This window comes from Salvelinus fontinalis, chromosome 32 (assembly GCF_029448725.1).
Source record: "Salvelinus fontinalis isolate EN_2023a chromosome 32, ASM2944872v1, whole genome shotgun sequence".
Taxonomy (NCBI): Eukaryota; Metazoa; Chordata; class Actinopteri; order Salmoniformes; family Salmonidae; genus Salvelinus; species Salvelinus fontinalis.
Window position 1 is genome coordinate 10456526 of NC_074696.1, and position 7707 is coordinate 10464232.

Below are 7707 nucleotides of genomic sequence, written 5' to 3' on the forward strand. Positions count from 1 at the left end.
TTCCTCTCAGACAGGGGGGAGACGAGGGGGAGAGAGTGCCCTCCCAGTAGGTTCATGGAGCTCTGTGTTCATGGAGCTCTGTGTTCATGGAGCTCTGTGTTCATGGAGCCCTGTGTTCATGGAGCCCTGTGTTCATGGAGCCCTGTGTTCATGGAGCCCTGTGTTCATGGAGCTCTGTGTTCATGGAGCTCTGTGTTCGTGGAGCTCTGTGTCCGTGGAGCCCTGTGTCCATGGAGCTCTGTGTTCATGGAGCTCTGTGTTCATGGAGCTCTGTGTTCATGGAGCTCTGTGTTCATGGAGCTCTGTGTTCATGGAGCCCTGTGCTCTGTGTTCATGGAGCTCTGTGTTCATGGAGCTCTGTGTTCATGGAGCCCTGTGTTCATGGAGCTCTGTGTTCATGGAGCTCTGTGTTCATGGAGCCCTGTGTTTATGGAGCTCTGTGTTCATGGAGCCCTGTGTTCATGGAGCTCTGTGTTCATGGAGCTCTGTGTTCATGGAGCTCTGTGTTCATGGAACTCTGTGTTCATGGAGCTCTGTGTTCATGGAGCTCTGTGTTCATGGAGCCCTGTGCTCTGTGTTCATGGAGCTCTGTGTTCATGGAGCTCTGTGTTCATGGAGCCCTGTGTTCATGGAGCTCTGTGTTCATGGAGCTCTGTGTTCATGGAGCCCTGTGTTTATGGAGCTCTGTGTTCATGGAGCCCTGTGTTCATGGAGCTCTGTGTTCATGGAGCCCTGTGTTCATGGAGCTCTGTGTTCATGGAGCTCTGTGTTCATGGAGCTCTGTGTTCATGGAGCTCTGTGTTCATGGAGCTCTGTGTTCATGGAGCTCTGTGTTCATGGAGCTCTGTGCTCTGTGTTCATGGAGCTCTGTGTTCATGGAGCTCTGTGTTCATGGAGCTCTGTGTTCATGGAACTCTGTGTTCATGGAGCTCTGTGTTCATGGAGCCCTGTGCTCTGTGTTCATGGAGCTCTGTGTTCATGGAGCTCTGTGTTCATGGAGCCCTGTGTTCATGGAGCTCTGTGTTCATGGAGCTCTGTGTTCATGGAGCCCTGTGTTTATGGAGCTCTGTGTTCATGGAGCCCTGTGTTCATGGAGCTCTGTGTTCATGGAGCTCTGTGTTCATGGAGCTCTGTGTTCATGGAACTCTGTGTTCATGGAGCTCTGTGTTCATGGAGCTCTGTGTTCATGGAGCCCTGTGCTCTGTGTTCATGGAGCTCTGTGTTCATGGAGCTCTGTGTTCATGGAGCTCTGTGTTCATGGAGCTCTGTGTTCATGGAGCTCTGTGTTCATGGAGCCCTGTGTTCATGGAGCCCTGTGTTCATGGAGCCCTGTGTTCATGGAGCCCTGTGTTCATGGAGCTCTGTGTTCATGGAGCTCTGTGTTCGTGGAGCTCTGTGTCCGTGGAGCCCTGTGTCCATGGAGCTCTGTGTTCATGGAGCTCTGTGTTCATGGAGCTCTGTGTTCATGGAGCTCTGTGTTCATGGAGCTCTGTGTTCATGGAGCCCTGTGCTCTGTGTTCATGGAGCTCTGTGTTCATGGAGCTCTGTGTTCATGGAGCCCTGTGTTCATGGAGCTCTGTGTTCATGGAGCTCTGTGTTCATGGAGCCCTGTGTTTATGGAGCTCTGTGTTCATGGAGCCCTGTGTTCATGGAGCTCTGTGTTCATGGAGCTCTGTGTTCATGGAGCTCTGTGTTCATGGAACTCTGTGTTCATGGAGCTCTGTGTTCATGGAGCTCTGTGTTCATGGAGCCCTGTGCTCTGTGTTCATGGAGCTCTGTGTTCATGGAGCTCTGTGTTCATGGAGCCCTGTGTTCATGGAGCTCTGTGTTCATGGAGCTCTGTGTTCATGGAGCCCTGTGTTTATGGAGCTCTGTGTTCATGGAGCCCTGTGTTCATGGAGCTCTGTGTTCATGGAGCCCTGTGTTCATGGAGCTCTGTGTTCATGGAGCTCTGTGTTCATGGAGCTCTGTGTTCATGGAGCTCTGTGTTCATGGAGCTCTGTGTTCATGGAGCTCTGTGTTCATGGAGCTCTGTGCTCTGTGTTCATGGAGCTCTGTGTTCATGGAGCTCTGTGTTCATGGAGCTCTGTGTTCATGGAACTCTGTGTTCATGGAGCTCTGTGTTCATGGAGCCCTGTGCTCTGTGTTCATGGAGCTCTGTGTTCATGGAGCTCTGTGTTCATGGAGCCCTGTGTTCATGGAGCTCTGTGTTCATGGAGCTCTGTGTTCATGGAGCCCTGTGTTTATGGAGCTCTGTGTTCATGGAGCCCTGTGTTCATGGAGCTCTGTGTTCATGGAGCTCTGTGTTCATGGAGCTCTGTGTTCATGGAACTCTGTGTTCATGGAGCTCTGTGTTCATGGAGCTCTGTGTTCATGGAGCCCTGTGCTCTGTGTTCATGGAGCTCTGTGTTCATGGAGCTCTGTGTTCATGGAGCCCTGTGTTCATGGAGCTCTGTGTTCATGGAGCTCTGTGTTCATGGAGCCCTGTGTTTATGGAGCTCTGTGTTCATGGAGCCCTGTGTTCATGGAGCTCTGTGTTCATGGAGCCCTGTGTTCATGGAGCTCTGTGTTCATGGAGCTCTGTGTTCATGGAGCTCTGTGTTCATGGAGCTCTGTGTTCATGGAGCTCTGTGTTCATGGAGCTCTGTGTTCATGGAGCTCTGTGCTCTGTGTTCATGGAGCTCTGTGTTCATGGAGCTCTGTGTTCATGGAGCCCTGTGTTCATGGAGCCCTGTGTTCATGGAGCCCTGTGTCCTTAGAGCCCTGTGTTCATGGAGCCCTGTGTTCATGGAGCCCTGTGCTCTGTGTTCATGGAGCTCTGTGTTCATGGAGCTCTGTGTTCATGGAGCTCTGTGTTCATGGAGCCCTGTGTTTATGGAGCTCTGTGTTTATGGAGCTCTGTGTTTATGGAGCTCTGTGTTTATGGAGCTCTGTGTTCATGGAGCCCTGTGTTCACGGAGCCCTGTGTTCATGGAGCTCTGTGTTCATGGAGCTCTGTGTTCATGGAGCTCTGTGTTCATGGAGCTCTGTGTTCATGGAGCTCTGTGTTCATGGAGCCCTGTGTTCATGGAGCCCTGTGCTCTGTGTTCATGGAGCCCTGTGCTCTGTGTTCATGGAGCTCTGTGTTCATGGAGCTCTGTGTTCATGGAGCCCTGTGTTTATGGAGCCCTGTGTTCACGGAGCCCTGTGTTCATGGAGCTCTGTGTTCATGGAGCTCTGTGTTCATGGAGCTCTGTGTTCATGGAGCTCTGTGTTCATGGAGCTCTGTGTTCATGGAGCCCTGTGTTCATGGAGCCCTGTGCTCTGTGTTCATGGAGCCCTGTGCTCTGTGTTCATGGAGCTCTGTGTTCATGGAGCTCTGTGTTCATGGAGCCCTGTGTTTATGGAGCTCTGTGTTCATGGAGCCCTGTGTTCATGGAGCCCTGTGTTCATGGAGCTCTGTGTTCATGGAGCTCTGTGTTCATGGAGCTCTGTGTTCATGGAGCTCTGTGTTCATGGAGCCCTGTGTTCATGGAGCTCTGCTCTGTTTACCTTGGACATCATCAACCTAACAGCCTGAGAAGCCTGAGAACACCCCTAACAATCCTACTTCCTCCCTCTCCGCTTCACCCACCCTACCTCACCCCACCCACCCTACCTCACCCCACCCTACTTCACCCCACCTCACCCTACCTCACCCAACCATACCACACCCAACGCTACCCCACCCCACCTAACCCTACCTCACCCCACCTCACCTCACCCGACCATACCTCACCCAATGCTACCTCACCCCACCCCACCTCACCCCACCCTACCTCACCCTACCTCACCCTGCCCCACCCTACCTCACCCTACCTCACCTCACCCAACCATACCTCACCCAACGCTACCTCACCCCACCCCACCCCACCCTACCTCACCCCACCCTACCTCACCTCACCCCACCCTACCTCACCCCACCCCACCTCACACCACCCTACCTCACCCCACCCCACCCGTTCCTTGTCTCCACCAGGCTCCTGCATGCTCCATCCTTCCTGTCTGGGCCTGCTTTTTAAAGCCTGAAATATGTTCATCATTGTGACAACATTGGTGTAGTTCTACTCTCACCTTTCTGACTGTTTTCTACTCTTGCGCTCTTTATCTTTAGTGTTGAATCAAGGGAATGTTGAGGTAGTGTTACTGAAGAAGTGTCTCTCTCTCTGTCCACTGTCTGTGAAGCTGTGGGCCAAAACTACCACGGCGCCTGAGGAAGGTGAACTCACACACATCCCCCGCCCGCGCTGACCTTCTCTGCTTGTTTCACCACCATTCCTGCTTGTTTACCTCAGAGACCCCGCCTTGGGAACAGACACACACACACCCCACACCAGACCAACCTACCAGAGAGAACAAGCTTCACTTTTCAACTCTGAACTTTGAACCTCCCAACCAATGGAGTTCAACTGAAGGAAAAGGGAACAAACAGAACTCTCCAAAAAAAACTCCCAGAATTCCCTAGGACCACCCACTATCCGTCTCTCTCTCTCTTTCACTCTCTTCCACTCCACTGCCAAATCCCGAACAACCAAACTGGATTTTTCTAAACAATAAAAATGTTGAAATAAAGTGTTCCATTTTTTTTCCTCTTTCTCCCATTTGTCTGGAGATTTTAACAAGAATTTTAAAAGGGCATTTGGTCTTTAAATTGTGTAGAGATTGCAGGGACTTTGTTGATATTTTTCTAAGACTTTTCTTATCGCCGTAATTGGAAAATCTGTATCTTCAAAGTAAACTTTGAAGGGACTCTTATTCTGAAGTGGGATGATAACAAGGGATTTTGGGTGATTTTTCTGGGACTCTTCAACCATCGTGATACGAGGATCCCTCTTCAAATCAAACTTTTACAACCAAGTTTGGTTTCATCTCTTGTACAGTACAAAAAGTTATATTTTCCCTCTCAATGTGAAAAGTATTTTTTAAATTTAAGTGTAGAAAATATTTTATTTCATCCAAACTTTTTGGGGGCCCTATTTAAGTCTTTGTCATCTTTTGAAGATATGACTTCATTATCTATTCGTCTGGATGATTTTCACATCTTGTTGACTGTTTTAGTTGTGTTTGTTGTTGTAGTTACACTGGGGGGGGGGGGGGGGGCTTCATCAGGACGGAAGGGAAAGAAGCAGTGTATTGAAATTACATTTATTATATTAATGACATCCTCTTTAATTTCTGTGTATGTATCCATCCTTTTAGATCACCCTGACTTTACAGGTTTGTAGTTAGATGTTTTCACATAGCATTCCAGCATTCACCAGCTACATAACATAACAGTCATTCATTTATACCTGGCATGACAGAGCAGTAGAGGCAACTTTACAATGTCCTGCATTCATTCACCTGTATTTCTACTTTTCTACCAAAGGGGGCAGTGTTTACTCATTTAGAGAGATTGGCTACTACGCAGAAGAAGTCAGTTGGAGAACACTTCACGCTAAAGGCCAAAAATGATTCATTGGGGTTGATTAGAGAATCAATGTTAAAGGCCCAATGCTGTCAAAAATGTGATTTTACTGTGTTTTATATTTCCACTCTATGAGGTTGGAATACTACTGTGAAATTGTGAAAATGATGATAATGCCCATTTAGTGTAAGAGCTGTTTGAAAAGACCACCTGAAATTTCAACCTGTTTTGGTGGGATGGAGTTTTGGCTTCACCAGTCAGTAAATTAGAGTTCCAAATCTCTCTGCCAATAACAACTAGTTTCCATTTTCCACCTCCCAACTCAGGCAGTCCTAGCAAAATTCTTGTTTGAGAATTTGCTCTTTGCTAAGAAGCTATTTTTTTTATTTTTTTTTACAATTTTAATTAAAAACAATCACAGTAAAGTATTGTTACCCAGAAAGTATGTAATATTGAGATAAAAATATATTTTTTAAAGAGCGTAAAGTAAACAAAGTCTCAATTGGGGATTTTGAGAACACATTCCCTCTGGTAGCCTCTTTGGTGTTCTCCTTTTAGAAGACTGCACTAGTTACATCAGCACAAAATGAAGTTATTGTTACCCTCATCTGTTCACTCCCATGCCTTTTATCTGTGAAGAATACACATTTAATTGATCCTCCTGTGACGTACACACTGTCCCTTTAAGAAACAACCCAATATGTAAGCACACAGTTTTTAAATGTTTTGGTCTAGTTTAAAAACATGATGTTGTTTTAGTACACATAGTATTACAATGTTCAATATCCAATGTGTTGTAGTTCTTTTAGTGTGTTGTTTCTTCCTCTTCTTCTTCTTCATTGTGGCACTCTCTTTTCTACATTATTGATGGATTGAGACTAGGAGAACCAGAAAGCCTATACATCTATTTAAGTTAATGTTTATTTCTTCGTAGTGATATCTATCTCTCTCTCTCTCTCTCTCCTTCTGTCTCTCTGTCTCTCTCCCTCCCCCTCTCTCTCTCTCTCTCCTTCTGTCTCTCCCTCTTTCCTTCTGTCTCTCTGTCTCTCTCCCTCTGTCTCTCCCTCTGCCTCTGTCTTTATCTGTTTCCCTCACTGTTAGAGATCATTTGTAATAAAACAGCATCACTAAATAAACACAAACGTAGACACACCTTATTTTGAACACCGCTTGATATTTTGTTCTGTGACTGATGTTCTATGTCCAATTTCTCTATTTTCTAGTCTCATGAGGAAATTATAATTTCTCAGCTATGTTCATCATTGTAAAATGGATAAAAACAATTTTATAGTCAATCATACAATACCCCATAATGACAAAGCGAAAACAGGTTTTTAGACATAAAAAAAAACAGAAATACCTTATTTACATAAGTATTCAGACCCTTTCCTATGAGACTCGAAATTGAGCTCAGGTGCATCCTGTTTCCATTGATCATCCTTGAGATGTTTCTAGAACTTGATTGAAGTACACCTGTGGTAAATTCAATTGATTGGACATGATTTGGAATTGATTGGGCATGATTCACTCCAGCCCCAGACCGTAAACGCACTAATCTGGTAAAACCCACTGAGGTGGCCATCCTCATTGACTCAAATGGGAAATTCCTCCAAGAAGATGAACTCTTCCCCCAACACAAGGTGCGCAAAATATGGTGCCCAAAAACACAGGATGCACTCCACATCCTGTCCCAGCCTTACTTTGGCACACCAGGCCACATTATTATTCACACCGGCACCAACAACCTGCGAGAGGAGCAGGAGAGAGCAGGCAGCCTGGTCAACAGAGTAGCAGCGAGAGGAGCAGGAGAGAGTAGGCAGCCTGGTCAACAGAGTAGCAGAGAGAGGAGCAGGAGAGAGTAGGCAGCCTGGTCAACAGAGTAGCAGAGAGAGGAGCAGGAGAGAGTAGGCAGCCTGGTCAACAGAGTAGCAGAGAGGGCCTCTGAGCGGTTCCCCAACTCCCACATCACCATCTCCACTCTTTTGCCCCGCAAAGACTTTCATCCTCATCATTAGATAACTTTCTGGATACCACATTCACTCACAGTAAAGAAGGCATCAATCTAGCAGTACAAAACATCAACTATATATTCAGGCAAACGGTATATTCAGGCAAATTCAAGCACAATTGAAATTGATAAAAAACAAAACAAAAAAGATCACAGATGACAACTGGTTTGATGCAGATTGTAAAATTATAAGGAAAAAACTTAGAACACTATCCAACCAAAAGCACAGAGACCCAAATAATGGTGAATTACGCCTTCATTACTGTGAGACTTT

The 7707-nt window shown here is 46.6% G+C and overlaps 1 protein-coding gene across 16 annotated transcripts in view; it reads left to right on the forward strand.

The window, feature by feature from the left end:
- The window catches only part of LOC129830709 (protein 4.1-like), a 104899-nt gene extending 99783 nt beyond the window's left edge, over window positions 1-5116 (forward strand). For all 16 annotated transcript variants that reach the window (XM_055893333.1, XM_055893343.1, XM_055893345.1 and 13 more), the window contains one exon: window positions 4204-5116. The gene's annotated coding sequence lies outside the window, so the exon portion shown is untranslated. The remainder of the gene's footprint in view (window positions 1-4203) is intronic.
- Window positions 5117-7707: the final 2591 nt, after the last annotated feature.